Here is a 21490-nt window from a genome sequence, read left to right as displayed (position 1 = left end):
GGAGTGTTTCTGTGATCGTTGCCAGTGAAGGCTCTGCTTATGGAGAAGGCTGGCCGGGGAAAGGGTTGTTTCGGCTGTTTTCAAGAACTGTCTAAATTGCCCTGTGCCTAATTTGGAGCTTCCTATCTTCAGATAAAAAAGACAAGGCAGATAGAGATCCTCCAGCTGGCCGATTTATGTGGATTATTTGGGTAGGATAGGCAGAAGAGGCTGTGCTTGGTCACAGAGTTTGTACACCTCACAGATGGTGTTTTGAAACATTATCTGCCAGTTTTCTGCAACCACAGTTGTGTGTAGGTATTGCCAGTTGTTTGAAGAATGTTTTTCCCTTTAGGATGTGTCTCGTAGTCCATCCTAATCATTATTGATATATATGCAGAAAGGATGCATTTGTGGCAGAATTGCACTTTTTCATTAGTAGACTAGGAATGTATGTAGCTGAATTATGGGGAAAATCAATTTACAAAAAGACAATGACTGAGGTCTTTGAAAGGTCATTTTAACTCTTTAAGCTTTCATCTTGATTTATATGCACCATGCGACTAAAGATGTAATGTGCCCTGGGTATATAATACAGAATCAGTGTGAAAGTGCCTGTGTTTTTTATTTCACCAGAATATTGAGCACATTTATCTGATTTTTATGTCATAATTCAGATCTTTTTTATGCTGTTAATAAACGTGTTAAATGATCTGATTTATCAGCATTTTGAAGAGTCTATATGTTAATTTTGTAAAACAAAACCCCATAATAAACCAAAGCCATTTGTGAATTATAATAGGTGAAAGAGATTAGTTAGGACCCTTGCTACTTCTAGCTAATTGCATCATTTTAAACTAAGCTTCAAAGCACCCTTATTTAAAAAGCATTGAACTATATTTAGGGATTTAGAGTCATTGATAAGTTTGTTTTAGTGTTGTTAATACATCTGGTTCTACAGCAATAGCCTGAAGTGTGGGCACTGCTTCTCTCTCTCTCTCTCATCAACTGTGTTAGAAAACCTTGTACTTGGATACATAGAATATATTAACAGCTGTGACTATGAGCATGTGCCAGAATGGCGATACTTGAGCAGATTTGACACTTGGCTATTTTTGACACCCATCTGTAGTTTTTCAATTCTATCGGATGGACTACCTCTAAATATGTTTTTAGCTTATTTTAGTCCATATATATAGGTCCATTTTAATGGACGATTTTAGCCATCTTGGGCAGGTTTTATATTTTTAAGTAAGGCATTATGTGTAGAAGATTAAAAGGTTGTGCTCTATGCACTCTGATACCACCTACTGCTTAAAAAAATGACTATATATCAACATACACACACACACACATATATATGTATATATTTGGTAGTTCAGGTATAAGAACTAATTCCTGGTTGTCTCAGACATGATGTAACAATTGCCATGTCTAGGGCCTTTTTTTATAAAATTGAGGATCCCTGGAAACATGTGCACAAACTGATCTAATGCAGACATCCCAATCTTTGGGGCTGGGTAAGTAAAAAAGTCTTAGTTTAAGGGGTTCTAGAACTATTTCGGTTTTAAAAAACATGTTTTTAAAGATGTTGATAGCATATTGTTTCAAAATGAACTATATAAGTCAAAAGAGGCTAAGGATGCTTTAAAGAAATAGATTATTTCAAAATTGTTTAACTCATTATAAAGAAATATCATTTCACTACCTGTCACTTTTGTAACAACTAGATCCTTGTGTTTAAGAAAAGGAAAATGTTTTCTTATGAGAAGGCTGGGAGACCTTGGGCATTATATTGTTTCAGGAGGCAGTGACTCCAAGCTTTCTGAAACACTTATATTTTTATGAATCTTTGTATAATATTATCAAAGAACATATGTTGACCTACAAAATGCTTTCAGGACTATTTCCTTAAAAGGACAATAAGTGAGCACGGTCCCTGTAGCCCAGAAATAGTGCTTTTTCTTTTAGAAGATGGCTAGTATTAGGTCAGACCACCCTTTCTCAATGGTCCTGCTCTCCAGATGTGCCTGGAACTTTTTTTTAAGTTCAAGTTTCCAAAAGAGAGAAAAAAAAAGGTTTGTTTTCAAAATCTGGTTTTACTTAAGACATCTCCATCCTGGAGTGCATTTCATAAATTGCCCACATATTTTCCTTAGCAGAGAACTTAACTGGCTGTAATTTTTAACACATGGCCACATCATGTGATATTTTCAAAACACTTACACATAGCTTTAAGAAGGTCCCTGCAGAAATGATCCATCCTCTCACAGCCGGCCCATTTTTTAACAGCGTATCTGCATTTTCCATTTAGTAGAGCTATATATTATTAGCTTACATTTTTGGGTAGTAAAACAGTGCATTGCTGATTGTAAAACATGGACTTTATTATCTGCTGAAAATTGATTTGGCATTTATAGCCACTGTGTACTAGACTATTTTTCTGTTTTTAACATCAGTGCTTGCAAGCGATGATTTGTGTAAAAAAACAGAAATGAAATTGCCGTGGACAGACAACTGTTAGTATCCCTAGTAACTGAACATTTGGATAATGCACTTGGTTATTTTTTTTTAATAGATGCATCTAAATGCTATTATGTAAGAATAAAAACACTCACAGCAGTCCATTCACTGACACTCTATTTTACTTTGCAAGTTGGTTTGCCATTATATTAGGCTCTTTGCTGTATCAAACAAGCCTTGTGCCAACTATAGAAGAAAACTATGTAAGTTGTAAATACCCAATTATAAATGTAGATTGTGCAGCATTACTTTTTTGTAGCAGACATGTAGACAGTCCAGCTTTCCTTCAAACCCTGAAACTCTCTCCCTTCTTCTCTTTACATTCTTTTCTGTTAATATTTCAGAGTACTTGGCCTATTAGTTCTATTTATGTAAAATGATATTTGGAAACTTTCACAGGCCATCTTCCTGTGCAGTTAATGGTCTATGAAAATGATAATGGTTTAATCTTTTTCTTGAAGGGGGTGATGGTTATGACATCTTAAGGTTTCATAAGACAACTACTTGTTTATTTTTATTTCTTGAAGTAAACATTTGCTTAGTAGACATTACATAGCCTAGAAATGTTTATTAACTATCTTATCACTACACTGTTAATGGATGTTTGCAAAGAAGATGCTGTAATTATAATTTTCTGAAAAGCCTTCTGAGCCATCAGGGGAACAAATATATATATTTTAGGGCTTGAAGGTTTATCTTGCGAGCACCTTCAGTTTACACATGTTGAAACTGAGGCTCCTAGAGATTAAGGGACTTGTTCAGGTAGTTTATGAAAGTAAGAAGATCTTTTGAGGACATTTTCTTTACTGTGCTGTTTGTAAATCTCAAATGTACATTAAATCATGTTGGCATATTAGTGTCAGTCTTACTTTGTTGTCTTTTATCTTCAGTACTGGATCGCTCTCATCGTATGCTTTCTCCCCTCCCACTCTAGGATTGCAGAGCTACCTGGGAGAAAATTCTGTGACAATAATCACTTGGCCTATGGCAAAAGTGTGCCTATTAAATTTATTTTATAATTGTTTGGGAATTAGGGAACCTATATATAGTTAATTAAGAGAGTATTAAGCAGAACCAAAAATGTAAGGCTACGACAACAGTTACTGTAATGAGGAAATTTGGGTAGTAGACATTTGTAGGTTGCTCAAAATGTGTCAGATACCAGATAACCATGATTCAGTCCCTCCATGCCCTCCAAAAGTTTGGAGTTCTAGTGTTCCCAGCAGAGAAGTAAACAGGGCCTGAACACAGTAGATCATGCAGGAGCCCAGAGGGTAGGTACCCACCTGGATTAGGAGTCAGGGACATAGGGAACGGACGCACAATGGGCTACACAAACGCCTATTGGAATGCCTTGCCTGGCTCCTTCTACTTGCTGCAGATTGGATCTCAGTTCATGTAACTTAGCATTTTTTGGTTTGTTCTTCTTATACTAAGGATAGGGCGTTCATTTTGGTTTTTATTAGATTTTAATTTCTGTGTGTGACAGTGGGTGTAGTATTTCTTGAAAGCTATTTTTTTTTGTGTACAGTTGCAGTTCTTTGGTAGCTAACCATATCTAGAGGAATAAATCATTAACTTAAATGACTCATAACTTGAGAACAATAGGATTTCACACCTGACCAAGAAACAGGTTTATCGTGCTGGCTTTCTCAAACAGCTGTTTGCATTAATTAATATTAATGTAAATGTACTTTCTGAGAATGTTTAGCTTAATTATATTTTTCAACCCATAGAGTTCCAATCAAAGGAATCAGAAAATCCTCTTAATCTCAAAGGGAATATATAACTGCTCTCTCTGAACGGAATAAATCTCTGATAGTATACTTAGAGCAGCCTTTTATTGAAAGCCTATATATGCCAGGCCATGGGCTAGGCACTGTATATACTTTCTGATTTTCACTACAGCTTTGCAAATTGTTTCTGTTACCATGTGATCTATTTGAAACCTGAAGATCAGATAAATTAAGCAGTTTGCCCAAGGACATAGGTAAAGTTAAATGGTAGAGATTGGATTCCCTGGACTTTGAATTCTCTTTTTGTTTCCTTATTTTATTTTTGAGAGGGGTTGGGTATGTTGTGGCTTGATGACAGGATCTTTTGTAATGAAGGCTAGATGGAACATTTAAAGGGGAATGTTTGAATCTGAATTATAGTAGCATAGAAGGTAGAGTTCTTTTTGCTGAAAAATGAAAACAGAAAAAGCATTAGCCTTCATCATCAAGAATGATCTTGGATAAAACAGGTTAGCATGCTGGATATTTCTCTGTGTATTACTATTCCTCTTGAAAGAGAACAATGGAATTAATAGGCATGAGGAGACTTAATGTTATTATTTTGAAAAGCCTAATAGAAATCATAGGGCACATTAAGATACAGGAACAAAAAAGAAATCATAAATTTACTCCCTGACAAGAGCTATACAGGTTAACTGAAATATCACCTTTCTTGGCTTTTGGAATGTGGTCATCCTGGCTATCTTTTGTTAATCGGAAGGTCAGATGGATGGTTTTCTGTGTTTTGGATTAGTAGAAAATTAGAAAGCAAATACTATATTCAACACCTTGGCAGACAAAATTGTTAAAAATTGTGTAGCTAAAAAAAAGCATGTTTTTTGGTGGTGAGACTGCTGGGTCCCCATGGCTCTGCCCCCAGGAGCTCCTAGACAAGCAGGCACAGTGTTTCCAGTAGATGAGTACGTTCTTAAGAAAGCAGATATCTTTTTTTGCCATCCCCCACCTCCTGCAAAGAAAAAAAAAAAAGCAGTTGATTTTTAAAATTGTGGGATGCTTTCTCTAGAAGGCTTGATTTTGTTTTCCACATTTCCCTTTTAAAGGCTAAGTGATAAGTGTAGTCTGGCTCACTTTATTAGACGGATTCTTTTAATTTTATGTGGTTTATTAACATTATACAGAGTACTCGACGCTCATGGAAGAAAATAATTTTAAAAGTACCTATGAGAACATGATACTGGGAAGATTTTCGCTTTAAGAGCTATGTAATCAGCTAGGTGAAATGCTTTTAGGAAGAAGGGATGTAGGAGGGTGTCTTTATCATGTGTTTATGACTTTAACAAGAGTCTTAAAGAGTTTGACGAAGTAAACTGAGCATTTTTCACAATCTGGGATGATTTTGATGGGGATGCTAACTTTAAAAAAAAACAATTGCTGTGCTTCTGAGAGTCTCGCTATTTTACGTTTGAACTTTCTCTTATTTAACTTCACCACCTTCCTCAGAACTTGTTTGCTTTAATGATTCTCAGGTTATTAGGAGGAAAATACACAGTAAAATTTGAGGGTCCTGAGGTAACAATTTATATACTCCTGCATTTGAAATTTAAATATGTCCTAATGAGGATAAGACTGGAAGGAAGAAAGGCTGTGATCCTGACATTATCCCTGTGAAATGGACATTGTTTCTTAGTTGTTATAGTTGTATCTGAACCTATATACTTACTTAGCAGTTACAGTAACACTTCATTTGAAAGGCCTGTTAACATTTATTTTCTTTCTTTTTGCTTTAGCATTATATTTGTATAGCCTACAGACAAAATACGTAGAGGAAATCGCAACAAATATTTTTGTCTATAGAAAACACTTGTTAAACTTTCTATTCAATATTTATTTTCTTCTAACTTCCTAGAATATTCCAAATACATAGTTGATTTATAAAATATAGAAAGTGATAGAAGTCAGAGGCAAAACCCAACTTTTTAATTATCCAGGCATTCTTTATATACCAGTGTTTGCTTGCTAAACATAAAGTGGAAGCCAGCCGTGGTGGCACGTGCCTGTAGTCCTAGCTGCTCTGGAGGCTGAGGCAGGAGGATTGCTTGCATCCAGAAGTTCAAGTTTGTAGTGAGCTATGATTGCCCCATGACACTCCAGCCTGAGCAACACAGTGAAACCTTGTCTCAAAAAAAAATTTTAATAAATTAATACAAATGCGAAGGGCCTCCCAAAGTTGGTAAGTTTAGGCATGACTAGGTTTTCAAAACCTTTTCTATTTTGTACAATTTAGGAATCTTTCTAAAGAACATCTTTGAAAGGAAGAGTTACCTGTTGTTGACATTGTTTAACTACTTACTACATAGAGGAGTGTGTTTCCATTTGGTTTTTTATCTGTATCTATATTTTGATCATATTTTCTGAGTGTAAAACATTTGGTACCATGTCATTGTGAAGTTAATAAACTTTTTCCCAAAACATCTTGGAGAATTGAGTCATTTTGTAGTGTTTCTCAAGAGCAAGATTATCTCTTTAAGCCATAGTTACTTTCATTCACGTGTTTAAAATTGTACTTAGTAATCACAAGCTGATCAGTTTGTGCTGAGCATATTTTTTAATTTTTTTAGTTAATTAATTTATTTTTGAGACGGAGTCTCGCTCTGTCACCCAGGCTGGAGTGCAGTGGCGCAATCTATGCTCACTGCAACCTCCGCCTCCCGGGTTCAAGCAATTCCCCTGCTTCAGCCTCCCGAGTAGCTGGGGCTAAAGGTAAGCGCCACCACGCCCGGCTAATTTTGTTTTGTATTTTAGTAGAGAGGGGGTTTCACCAGTTGGCCAGGATGGTCTCAATCTCCTGATCTCGTGATCTGCTCGCCTCCCAAAGTGCTGGGATTACAGGCATGAGCAGCCGCGCCTGGCCCTGTGCTGAACCTATTTTATCTTTAGCTTTGTGACTTGGGTTTATATTATGAGCAATTAATATATTATATTTTAGGAGGCCGTCTATCAAAAACACAGAGCATCGAGAATGTCAATGCCTGATTGTGAATCAGTGCTCTTTTACAGTCTGCCAGAGTTTCACTGTCTTTGTCTTAAAAGTAGAAACAGTTATTCTGCCTTGCTAACTTTCACAGGATGGCAATAGTGATGTAGATATGCTGTGTACCTGTATAAAGAGGTTATTAAAGGTAGACAGCAGTGCTCTCTGGAGTTAAAAAATAGGGGACAGTGTTTAACCCCCCCACAAAACAGTGCCAAGTGTTGTGCTTGATGCACAGTGTCTAGGTTAGATGAGATTTTCTGAGTTTTGCCTATGCTTGATAGGATTTTCTGCCTCGTCTTTGTGTCAGCGGTTTACCCCTTCTCTATCAGTGTGCCACCCTTTTACACATCCCAGTTATTTGCAAATGTGGAAACCAGATGACCAAACTTAGAATGGTGATCACATAATAAAACATATGCTTAAGTGAGAGCCTGAAAAGCCTGTCTTGTTTTTTTTTTTTTTCCAGGTACTAATAAATGGCACTTTTAATTTGTGGCATCAATTTACATCACTGAGTCTATCCCCCACTTCTTCCCCACCCCACCCCTACTGATTTTCATGTCTCTTTGTAGGTGGTTTTGCTGGAGAGCTGAATTCTGTATAACCTTTTACTCCACTTCTGTGTTATCCCAAGATACAGCTTTTCTTCACTGTTTAAAATAGACCTTTTAAGCATCATCAACTCCCCTTGATAAAGCTGCCATTTACGTTCAGATCTTGATTTTCTAGTTATAATAATTCCATTCCAGGCTACCTGTGAGCCTGGCATAGAGTATGCAATCAGCAAATATTTGCTTAATGAATAAGTGAGTGGATGAGAGGTAGACTGGGACTCATGAAGATTTCAAAAGAAAGAAAGAATACACAAAGCAAGTTAATTAACAAGGGGAAAAATTAAGAAATGGATCTTATAAAAATTTTCAGTAAGTGATCTTTACGAATGAGAATTTTCTTTCAGAGTTAAGGAAAACGCATTTATTTTGTGGCCCACAACTTTATTGGTGACTAGCTGCATGTTAAAATTCAATGTAATTTATCCTGATTATACTTACTAAAAGTACAATGCAACATACAACACTTAAAACTTTCTGGCATAATTACTAAAATTAGAAACAAAGGGCTTTTGACAGTGTGTGTGATATTTTGGAAATGGACTCTCCCTCCACCTGGGCATTTTCATGTAGTTTGGCCATGTTTCATTCTTGTCACCTAGTGGAGGATGGGTATAATGTTTCAGTCTCCCATCAGGCATACTGGGTAAGATTTTAGCAAAAGAGAAATATTAATGAAATATTTTTATCTTTTACATGATAAATTTAGCCAATAGTTTCTTATATTAATAATCCTAGATAAGTAACAATTTGATAGACAGGTAAAATTTATCTTAAAGACTCTAGAGCGATTGCTAGAATAATTCATTCTATATATAATACATATTTTCTTTAAAAATTTGAATGATTTTAATTGCTGCTCTCTTTAAATGTTGCTGCCCTCTTATCATTTTTTCAACATTTGCATTGGATCCTTTGAAAGAAATAGGGTAAGACTTTTGAGTTTCAGTATATCTTAAAAGAATAATCTTTGCTAATTCGGCAGATACTTTGTAAGCATGTCTCTTAATTCATGCATTATAAAAATTCTTGGAAGGTCAGTTTAGCTTATCTGTTGAGTTTCCTAATACAAGAACGTTGTCGATTTTCTAAACAGATTAAAGACTCTCACAGGGTCAGTCAAGCACTTTGGAAGCATGGTACAGGATGGTGTAGCCACATTCTCAACATGGGGTCAAGGGGACCAACGGCGTCTGCCTCACCAGAGAATTTGTTGGAAATACAAATTATCTGCCCCACCCCAAGCCTACTGAGTCAGAAACTCGGGGGGTAGACTCAGTAACGTGTGTTTGAACAAGCCCTCAGAGGATTCTTAAGCATATTCAAGTGGAGAACCACTTTTGTAAATTATATTTTTTGTGTCCTTTTATATTCTGCAGATAATGCCCCTTTTTGGTCATAAATAAGCCAGGTTAGGTCCTAAAAGTATGCAAAACAATATTGTTCATTTAATCTTATTTTTTCTTTTTATTTTTGTGGACTTGTGTAGAGAAATATGATTTATTTTAAATGATGTATTTTTAAAAATACTTGAGAGATTACAAATTATGTATTTGTTTAATTATGCCTTGGTTTCTGACAGTGTATTCAGATGCCCACACAGCTAAGTTGACTGAGAATCAAGGGAGGGTGCCTTTCGACTTGAATTCTGGTTTGTTGGTTTGTTCTGATAGTTACTTGTAAACAAATGAGTCTATTTCTGTGCACTGAGGTACCATTATTATACCTCTGCCTCATTTTGAGGCCACCTTCTGATTATTCATAATTTTTAGAGTTTACCCAATCCTCTTTGTAGAATATTTAGGTAGACTTCAGTTTCACAGTAATATCAGTTAGTCTTGGAAGTTTAGATATACAAAGATTTTCTTTCATTTTTCTCTGTTCAACACAAATAAGCATTCAGTGTAATTAAAAAATGTTTCATTGGTAGTGCCTTGAGAAGATTTATTTCTGATGTCTCCTGTATCTTCTGTTGTTCTCTTTTGTGCTTGGTAGGCCTTCAGTAAGTGTAGTCTGACACGCTTTGTGGCCTTTGCCTCCTGTGATAAAATAGATTGAAATGATTCCTGGCACCATCTGGTGAAGAGGAGCAGCCCTGGAGGACTGTGCTTTGAGAGAAAGTGACTGAATGCTAAGAAATGTGGAAGTCTAGGGACACAGGCAAGGGATTTTTTTTTTTTTTTTTTAAAGAGCATGAACATTAATACATCTTCTTGAGGTTTGATGGGACATGTACTGCCTACTGCCCCATCTGGTGCTTATGATAGCATGGCATATTAGCATGCTGCAAGTTCATAATGTATTCAGGGGGAGGAAACATCCCTTGCATACCAATTGAGGCATCCTCTCTTTCAGAACTGCTTTTGAATTTCAATGATGTTTATATCTTCCAAGCCGCGTCTGAACTGAGCATTTCCGCTCTGAGGAATAACTTGAGAGAGAAGAGAGAGAGAGAGTGAGAGAGAGAGAGTGTGTGTGTGAGAGAGAGAGTGTGTGTGCAAGAGAGAATGTATGTGTATGTATTCTCTCCATTAATTTATCTTCCTCTCTTTTTTGTGATGAAATTAATAAGTAGTTTTTAATATTATGTTGGTATATAATTTTAAAATTTTTTTCTTATTTGAAACCACATACTACTTTGTTATTTCACGTATGGCACTTAAAACATTTTGCCCTGTGGAATCATTTGTATGGTTGTCCTCCTATAGATTGAACACTTTTCAAGGGTTGGGCTGGTATCTAATTATGTTTGTGTCTCCATGGCACCTAGAGTTCAGTCATCCATTTAACAAATATTTATTTATTGAGCTCACGCTATGGGTCTGACACTGTTATAGATGCTGAGGAATCAATAGTGAGCAAGACTGGTCAGTCCCTCCTCTCCAGGCATTTGTATTGGAACTGGGAGGAGACAGACAGTAAACAAAGAAAAAGAAAAATGAAAAGGATGGTTTCAGATAGGGATAAGTACAATAAAAAAAAAAAAAAAGGCTGGAGAGTGACTTACTAGGTGGGGAGCTCATTTAGATTAGATTGTCAAGGAAGACACCTTTAAATAGGTGAGATTTTTGCTGAGAGCTGAGTGATGGGAAGATTTAATGACAGAGGAATAGCAACTGTAAAGCCTTGAGATGAAAACGATTGGCATTTTCAAAGGTCAGGGTAGCTTGAGCCAAGTTCAGGGGCCGGTCCATTGCTAGAAGTTGGGAATTTATTCTAAGCGTGTCTGGAAGCCATCAGAGGGTTAAGCTAGGAAGTGACATGATCTAAATTGCCCCCTTTAAAAGGATAACTTGAGCTGTTGTGTGTCTTGCACTTAGTAGACACTAACTAACCCTAGAAAGAATGAGATGAGCCTTTAAATCCATTGACGCACCATGTTGAATTGGAATTAGCATGAGTTTTAAGATCAGAAAAATGTCTGTTGGATTCTGGCCTGGCCATTTGCTTGATGTTTGATTTTGAGCAGTTATTTAACCAGTTATTTAGCGTATGTTTCTCATCTGTTGAAAGGGGAAATTAATACCTTAAGGCCATGGCATTATTGTGAAAATTAAATGAGATAATTTATTAAGAGACCCAGCACAGTGCCCAGCTTTTAATAGGTACCTGATCTATCACTGACATAGGGATCATAATAAAACTTTTGGGATAGTTTCAAGGAACATTTAAACAGTTGGCAGTGTCCAGTTGGAAATCTGTTTCTGGTACTGTTATCTTCTTAATAAAACACTTAAAATATTACCATGATAGTAGCACTTAGCATCTGTAGTTTGTTACTCTTGATCTAGAATTATTTAAGAAAAAATACTCAAGGAATTATTTGGCAAAATTTACACCCAGTGAAACAACCTAGATTTTCCTCCCCCGATTTCTTCTTCTTAACAAAAATGTATTTCAGTGAATTTGATTTCTTTTACGAATAACAGTCTATCATTTACTTTAAATATATTTTATTTTTTTTTCCTCAGGACATTTTTAGCATTGAAGAAGCCAAACTGCCTTATTAATTGGAATGAAAATTATGATTATATGAAGGTTACAATGAAGAATTTTAATTCATAAAATAGTAACTTTATTAGTTGTATAGTTATTAGGCATAAGCCTTTCAAAGATAATTTTTTAAATGTACCCTAATGGACAAAATAAGGAGTTTCTTAGTTTTTGCCTAAATTATGCACTTAATAGCAAGAACAATCCTTCAACTATTTTCATAGTCTATGAGGTAATGTTTAGCTTCTCAAACTTTCTGTAGAAGGATTGTGGGATTATGAGTAGGAGCAGATAGTGTTGGGGATTGAATATCTAAATAGAGTTCGACTTATTGTGTTAGGCATAATTTTTTGAATATATAGGTTGGATAAGTTATTTGGTATTTGTTTTGGGCTAGAGGTTCTCCCCCTCCTCAGTTGGTAGATTATGTTTTGTGTTTTGCCTACAGATATTCAGGAAAACGAATAATGTTTAAGGAATGTGGAGGAGGTAGTGTGGGTAATTCAGGCAAGTTTAGTCAGCACTTATGAAATTCTTGAAATATTTTTTGATGTCCCACAGAACTGTAGAGAGCTGTTAACATCTGCATGTTGTGTGAGAGAAGTCACATTTATGGCTGTTGCATTCTTGCTGGAATGTCAGAAAAAGAGGGAGGGCCACAGAAAAAGGCCATAGAAGATTGGGAGGTGGGCATCACAGTTCAACATAACGCATCTGACTTTACATCCTAAGATGTATCATTTTCCTTAGGTAAGCCCCAATTGAATTCTTAACACCATCTTAGAGGAGTGATAGGCTTGTGTGGTTTGAGGGTAATTCAAAAAAGATAGTTGCCTTGCTGAGAAACAGCCTTTGTGAAACTTTGTAGGCCATCACAGATATTGTCTATCCACACCTTATATGTATTTTCATTCTCTTCTGCAGGATGCCGCAAATACAGAGACTTAGGTAGTATTTGTGTTCCACTAGAAAGAGAGGGAAAGAAAAACCAGCTGATCAGGTGAGATAGGTACATTTTGCTAATCTGTGCTGGGTGTGCTGGGCCACAGGCCTCCAGAAGAGACCTGCGTGATACAGAGTCGCATGTGACGTAGCCACCATACCTCCTCATTTTAATTTGTTTGGCTTAGGCGCTATAATATTGCAAACTACACTGCTGGATTTCTCCTCTCTTGTCTCTTAAGGACAATGACCATTATCTTGTATAATACCCAATTTGTAATCATTTTCAATTTCAGTTACTTGGCCAATGTGGCCTTTATTTTGACCATTTCTCTCACGTGTTTTTCAAATTCCAATAATAGAAACAGCTCTTTGTCACCCTCACAAAACTTGCTTTCTTAGGCTATATTAAAGGATATATGAGATACAATGTATTTAAGTAAAATGAACATCATCTCACCCTCCAAAGACCAGGTTGAGTGTCAAATAATATGGTTCTGTCTGTCTTTCTTTCTGTCTTCTTACTTTTCCCCACCCCTCCCTTTCTTCCTCCCACAATAAACTTTAAAACAGATGTTGTAGTATATATTTAAAAATTTTTAAAAATGGAGATGGGGTCTCACTGTGTTGTCCAGGCTGGTCTTGAACTCCTGGGCTCAAGCAGTCTTCCTGCCTTGGGCTCTCAAAGTGTTGAGATTACAGGTATGAGCCACCATACTGGCCAGTTGTAATATTTTTAGGAATTAAAATCCATAACAAGCTTTGGTCATTGTCAAATCACATTGCATACACAGGGTTTAATAATGATCTGACACACTTTTTCCTTGATAAAATTGAAAGGAAATAGGGCCTATATGTTATTTACTGACACCTCATTTATATTTTGAGGAAAAGTAGAAGTCCTTAAACGTCTGAAACAAGTGTATTGAATGTTCATTTAAGCAGTCTATCAATTGTAAATGTTTACATTTAAAGTTAATTGTTTATTGAAAATGGATCATTTGAATTAGTTCATTTGGTGAGCTAAACGTTCGACAACATTTTGATAACAGCAGATATTGAGCATACACAAGTTATACTTTTTATCTGGTCCTTCTTGATAAGCTGTGCAATGGAGTTGTAAAAAAATTATGTGAGAACTTTTTTTAAAGGACTACTCAGCTGCTCAGAGCTCAGATCCCTGACATGTTTCCTTTCCATTGTAAACTTGTGCAATTTACGAAGGTCTGTAGCAGATGTTGGAGGAAGTGGGTGGATAAGATTAAGTGGGTGTGGTGTCCTAAAATAACCTAGGAGGCAATTTTGGAGCAAATTATTTGAGGTCAAGGACTCTTGTCTTTTCTTCGTTTATATCTTTTTTTTTTTTTTTTTTAAACCCATAGTACCTAGTACAGTGTTTTACACGTAATATGGATGATGCATGTTTCATAAAAATACCCTGTAGCTCAGTTATGATAGGTCTGTAAGTCATATACTCATTTAATCAGTCATGCAGCAAGTATTTATTGAACTCTTAATACATGCTGTACTTTTTCTAGTTACTGGGATGAATCAGTGAATAAAACAGGCAACATTTTTTGCCCTCATAGAACTTACATTCTAGTGTATGTGGGGTGGGTGGGGTGTGGGAGTGAACAGGAGCAGACAATAAATGATAAACATAAAATATAAGTGAGTTCTGTGGTTTGTTGGATGGTTATAATTATGGAAAATCAGTCAGGATAAGGAGGTTCTGTAGGGCTGTTGGAGTGGGGGTCAGGTTACAGTTTAAATTTGGGTAATTGAAATGTGCCTCTTTGAGAAGGGACTTTTGAGCAGAGATTTGAGGGAGGTGAGGGAAGCGGCCGTGTAGAGATATATGGGAGAAGCATCTTCCAGGCAGAGGGTGGAGTGTGGTGTGGATTGTTTGAGGAAAGGGAAGAAAGACAACGTGGCCAGGTTAGACTGGTATGAGGATGAAAGAACACCTGGAGATGAGACCAGAGAGTAGCAGGGAGCGTGAGGGGCAGATAGATCATGGAGGGTTCTTGAAGGCCATTGTCAGGACGTCCCTGTCCAATCCATTTAACATCCATCCCACATACCCGCTGCCCAGCACTTGGTTGAGTATATTCTTACTCTTCCCTGCATAATGTCATAAAATCAGATGCTTAAACATCTCATTCTGAAGACCTCACTGGGCCTCATGGTTACTCCCGTCATTTATTATTCCATGCATCCAGATATTTACTATCATCCAATCCAATTTGTTTGTGTCTTCTGTTTTGTTTGTTGTTGTTGTATGGCAGCTGCATTCTTTAACCTAAACACTGTTCTATGTAGTGCTAGTCAAGGCTGCATGTTAAGTCTTTCTTGGTTTTGACTGCTATGTTTTAGTGCTTTTAAACTCATTTTAGATATAAGATACCCAAAAAAGGCATTTGCTAAAGGTAAACTAACAGTCAGGCTGCAGTAATATTAAAAATCTTGGCCAGGCACAGTGGCTCACACCTGTAGTTCCAGCACTTTGGGAGGCTGAGGCGGGCGGATTGCTTGAGCCTAGAAGTTTGAGACCAGCCTGGCCAAAAGGCTGAAACCCTGTCTCTACTAAAAATACAGAAATTGGTGGGACATGGTGGTACAGGCCTGTAGTCCCAGTTACTTGGGAGGCTGAGGTGGGAGGATCACTGGATCCTGGCAGGTGGACATTGCAGTAAGCTATGATTGTGCCACTGCACTCTATGTAGCCTGGGTGACATAGTGAGATTTTGTCTTAAATTGTTTTTTAATCTTTGTATTAATCATGTGTTCATATCAAGGGGCATTATTTGAGAGTCGTATTATAAACCGTGATCTAGAATCTGCTTCCACATTTCTCTTAGTAAGCAGCACACATACCGAAGACTTGTCTTGTCAGCTCTCCTCATTCCCCTGCAGTGAGTTAAGCTGGTACAAGTTACGCTAGTATCCATGAACATATTAAAAGTCAAATGTGTGATACAAATCATTCTTTTCTTTCAAGGTGGTGACAGTCCGAAATGATACATGAGTCGGCAGGTAGGGGTGAAATATCTGTGTTCTTTGGGAGAGCACAGGCCATGGTGTAGGCTTCCTATGTAAAACAGGCATGTTCAGTTTAAATTATTTGAGTAATTTCCTTGGACCCACTTAAATTTTCTGACCTCCATGAAGTTGCTGCACCATGTAAAAGTACCTGAAAAAAATAAAATCAACTGAACTTAAGTGGCTATATAGGTATCCTCTCAAAGTATAACTTTTTGAGTTTTAGTGGCTGCACAATAAACCGGATTCAATTTAATATAAAAATATTTGAGTACTGATTCTGGGAACGACTTTCTACTAAGCGTAGCAGGGGTTTTAAAGAGAGGAAGACACAGTCCTGGCACTGAAGGAACTTAAGTGTAGTAGGGGCTATAGAAGGAGACTGAGGGATTGAGAGCAGAAAAGTGGAGACTGATTAGGGAGAAATTACAAGAGGTAGCGCAGGTTCCAAATCAGCATGAGAGGATTTTGAAAGCATTGAGTTGAAGTCCATGATAAAAATTCATTGAATGAATGTCATTATTTGAGAGAAAAGGTGAGAGTGGAATCAAGGGTACTGTTTGAATTTTGATCCTGCGTAATTGGCAGAGTGGTCTTGCCTCAGTGGAAATAAGAAAGCAGGAAGAACTCGTTTTGCAGAAAGAATAATCTCACTGATATGTTGAATTGGAGACTCTTATAATAGTAGGAGCCATCCTGCCGACAGTTGGGAATGTATGATGGTAGTTTGGGTGAGGAATTGAGTCCTGAGATATAAATTAAAGTGGAAAAAATTGTACATGTATGTGATGGATAGACAATTTTGAGAAAATGGAAAATACTAAATGGATGTTATCCTTAATCTCATTATCGAAGATTTGAAATTCCATTGCAATTATATTATGGTTTGTTTTGGCGGTGCATAAATTCCCACTTGGTAATTAACTTTTATATCCTTCCTATTTGTATTCTATACTTTTATTTTCCATATGGAAAATAAAAAATATGTATATTATATATTATATAATATAATATATAATATATAATATATATAATATAATATATATAATATATAATATATATAATATATAATATATATAATATAATATATAATATATAATATAATATAATATATAATATATAATATAATATATATAATATATATAATATATATAATATATATGATATAATATATAATATATAATATAATATATATTTTATATATATATATATATTTTTTTTTTGTAGAGCCAGAGTCTCACTATATTGCCCAGGCTGGTCTCGAACTCTTGGCTTCAAGCAGTCCTCCCACCTTGGCCACCCAAAGTGCTAGGATTACAGGCGTGAGCCCCTGCACCTGGTCTATTTTATTACTTTCTGTTACTTGGACATAGCTTCCTCATAGTGGAATTAATTGACTCCTGAGTATCCTTGCTTGAATCAACATGGTTTCCAGGTGGAGGGTAATATAGTGATTAAGAAGTTGGACTTTGCAGTCAAACAAAACTAGGTATGATTTTCTCATCTTCCCTCCTTTTACTTGCTTTTTGTGCCTGAATTTTCTCATCTGATTCTCTTGAGGATTAAATGAAATAATGGAAAGCCATACGTGTTGGTCCTCAATAAGTGGTTGGTGAAAGGCAGTAGTGGTGATGAGGATGACAGTAATAATATTTATTCCAAAACTCATTAGGTTTATCCGTGCTTCTGCATATTGCAGGCATGGAGATGTGAAGTAGAATAGGGTCCCGCAATGGAACATGAGTTTAGTGGTTGCTCAGCCCACCTCTTCATGGTGCTCTGTGCTCTTTTTGCTATCTCTTGGATAGACTGATTGAGACACAACAAACTTATACCCTCTTGGTCTTCTTCACTCATTTTTTACCATAGATGCACCTCCAAGTCTGGAATTGACTTTTTCACACCTGCCTTTCTGTGAGAACTTGCAGAAGTCACATTGGTTTACTCATTCACAAAACATGAATACAGCCAACTGTCAGTTACAGCCTGTTTATTCAGAGTGACTTAATTTTGACCTTTTCTTTCCTGCTGCCTGTCTTCTGCCCATATCACTACTATTGAATTTTTGTGTAAGCGAGTGCATATTGGTTCATTTTAGCTACTTATCAAAGATTTTTAAGAGCAGGTAGCGAAGGTGCGTTATTTACCATGGGCTTTTCTGAGTTTTGTTTTGTCTGTCTATCCATACATCTATGCTGTTCCCCTGACTCCTGTTATCATGGATAGTAAGATAAACCAAATAAGCACTATCTGATAAAGAATTTAGAAACTTTGGCATAAATTCAGCTTAAGGGTTTTTTTTTTTTTTGAGACGGAGTTTCACTCTTGTTGCCCAGGCTGGAGTGCAATGGCATGATCTCAGCTCACTGCACCCCCTGCCTCCCGGGTTCAAGCGATTCTCCTGCCTCAGCCTCCCAGGTAGCCGGGATTACAGGTGCCTGTCAACATGCCCACCTAATTTTTTGTGTTTTTAGTAGAGATGGGGTTTCACCATGTTAGCCAGGCTGGTCTCGAACTTCTGACCTCAGGTGATCCACCCGCTTCAGCCTACCAGAGTGCTGGGATTACAGGTGTGAGCCACCGCACCCGGCTAAGGTTTTTATGATTATAATTATTTTTTAAATTGTGATTTTAATACTGTCACTCCAAAATTCCAAGGAAATTACAGCTGAAAATTTTATGTATACCATCTTTAGTGTAACACTCTGTATGTTTGTTACTATAAAAGATATAAAATAATCATACTTTTTATTATTTATTTTAAAATTTTATGTAAATTTATATTAAATTTTATGAAATGATAATGTATAATGACTTTTAATAAAGTTTTCTCTACTTTTGTGATAGTTTGCTAGAACTAGTTAGTTTTTTCTTTCCTTCCTTAGTATATATATTTTTTTGGTTGTTAAGACTGGGACTCAGAGAGGAAAAGAACTCTGTTTCATTTTTGGTAAGGGATTTCACAAACTTAGGTTGGGGACACTTGAGGATATCTCATCTAATCTTGGAAAATGGATGTCAGTTTTCTTAAAATAATTTTTAAATTGAATAAAATTAACTTTTTGTGGAAACTTTATTTTTTTGGAGGGGGCAGAATGCTATATAGTCACTAGCAAAGAGGTCTGAGAAATATGTATAGATTGAAATTCTTCCTTAGAACACCTCTTTCTCCACATTCACCCATTAACTTTATATGCCTTCTTGTGAGAGAAATGAGAAATGGGAGAGACCGAGGTCCAGGTGAATTGTCTGGATATGAACAAATAGGGACACAGGAGAAAGGAGTAAGAAAGCTCACATGCTTGAATAAAAATGTGGTTGTTTTCTCAAGTCTTTTTTATGTAACTAACATGCTTGAATCCAAACACAGCTCAGGGCACTAAAATAATGAAATGGCACATAGTCTTCCCAAGGAAAAGCTGTGTTTATTTAAACAGTGGATGCTTATCTTTTCCTTTGTGTGTGCGTGTATCATTTCTGTTCAGATTCTCAGATTACAGTAATAGCTGCCATTTATTAGTGCTTTATTATGTTCCAGCTGTTGCATCAATTTTTCACATCTCTATTTTCTCATTTAATCTTTAGAAATCACTTACAGAGGCAGTTGCCAGGACCACCCTTACTTTAAGGTGAGGGAAAGCAGATCAAATGGGTGGGCATGGTGCCCCATGCCTGTAATTCCAGCACTTCGGGAGGCCAAGGCCAAAGGATCACTTGAGGCCCTTCGAAACCAGCCTGGCCAACATAACAAGACACCATCTCTACAAAAGAAAAATTAAAAAATTAGCTGGGTGTGGTGGCATACGCCTGTAGTCCTAGCCAGTCGGTCAGAAGGCTGAGGTGGGAGGATCACTTGAGTCCAGGCATTAGAGGCTACAGTGAGCCATGATTACACCATTGCATCCAGCCTGGGCAACAGTGAGACCCTGTCTCAAACAAAGAAAAAAGAAATCCAGTAATTTGCCCAGTTTAAGAAGTTGGTCTAGGATTCCATTTAAAGTTTACTGATCTCAAACTCATGCTCTTAACTACCTATCTGCACTGTTTCTGCTGTATCATCATGCTCTCATAGGCAGCAGGCACTTTACCTTCATATAATAAAACCAGAGAATGTTTACATTTGAAAGAGATAAAGAACCACCCCTTCAGGCCGGGCACGGATCACACCTGTAATCCCAGCACTTTGGGAGGCTGAGGCAGGTGGACCTCCTGAGGTCAGGAGTTGGAGACCAGCCTGGCCAAGGTGGTGAAGCCCTGTCTTTACTAAAAATACAAAAAAAAATTAGCTGGGTACGGTGGTGGTTGCCTGTAATCCCAGCTATTCGGGAGGCTGAGGCATGGGAATCGCTTGAATCTGGGAGGCAGAGGTTGCAGTAAGCCGAGATCTCGCCACTGCATTCTAGCCTGGACAACAGAGAGAGACTGTCTCAATTAAAAAAAAAAAAACCCCACCCCTTCATTTTTTAGCTTAAAAAATAAAATAAAATAAATAGGCCCAAAGGTTTTTGTTTTGTTTTGTTTTGTTATCTGGGACAGAGTCGTGCTCTGTCACCCAGGTTGGAGTGCAGTTGGATGATCTTGGCTCACTACAACCTCCGCTGCCTGGGTTCAAGTGATTCTCCTGCCTCAGTCTCCCGAGTAGCTGGGATTACAGGCGCACGCCACCACGCCCAGCTAATTTTTTGCATTTTTAGTAGAGATGGGGTTTCACCACTTTGGCCAGGCTGATCTTGAACTCCTGGCCTCAAGTGATCTGCCCACCTCAGCCTCCCAAATTGTTGGGATTACAGGCGTGAGCCACAGTGCCCAGCCATACTCAAAGTTTTAAACAGTTTTTCATTCAGCCAGCCAATGAACCATCAAATATTTACTGAGTATCTACTATGTGCCAAGTAGCAAGTAAGCCAAACAAAGCCCAGGCCTTTGTGAAATCCTGCTGGCCTTCAGTCATGTATTTGATGGTGGGTTATTGGTGGAAGGTGTTAGTCGAATAGTATAGTAGTTAAACCCGGAGCATGGGCCGTGAAATCATGCCCCTTGGCTTTGAATGCTGTTCATTTGCTGTGGGACAATTGACAAATTATTTATTCTTTTTACAGCTCAGTTTTTTCACCTGAAAATGGTAATATGAATAAGATCTATTGCATTGTCTTATAGTGAAGATTAAATGAGTTAACTCATGTAAAGCACTTAGCAAGATAACTGGCACTTGGTAAATGCTCAGTAAGTATTAACTGCTATTAAGATAATTAGAAATAGCCTAGGTGCAGTGGCTCATGCTTGTAATCCCAGCACTTTGGGAGGCTGAAGTGGGAGGATTGTTTGAGCCCAGGAATTTGAGACTAGCCTGGGCAACAGAGTAAGACCTTGTATTTGAAAAAAAAATTTGTATTATTTTATTTATTTTTTTTTATCATATCTCACTGCAGCTTTTAACACCTGGGCACAAGTGATCCTCCTGCCCCAGCCTCTTAAATAGCTGTGACTGTAGGCACATGCCATTACACAGGCTAAAAAAAATTACATTATAAATATTTCTAGTAGTAATTGTATTTCACCCTGATGAGGAAGGCATGTACAAAGGTATTTACAGTAAGATGTGAGTTGTATGATGGGGAAGAAATGGAGGG

At 37.1% G+C, this 21490-nt stretch overlaps 1 protein-coding gene across 7 annotated transcripts in view; it reads left to right on the top strand.

The window, feature by feature from the left end:
• The window catches only part of RUNX1T1 (RUNX1 partner transcriptional co-repressor 1), a 149810-nt gene that overhangs the window by 44001 nt on the left and 84319 nt on the right, over positions 1 to 21490 (top strand). The gene's annotated exons all lie outside the window — the stretch shown is intronic.

This window comes from Pongo abelii, chromosome 7 (assembly GCF_028885655.2).
Source record: "Pongo abelii isolate AG06213 chromosome 7, NHGRI_mPonAbe1-v2.0_pri, whole genome shotgun sequence".
NCBI classification, from domain to species: Eukaryota; Metazoa; Chordata; class Mammalia; order Primates; family Hominidae; genus Pongo; species Pongo abelii.
Note: the sequence above shows the minus strand (reverse complement) of the source record. Positions and strands in the feature narration are given on the sequence as shown.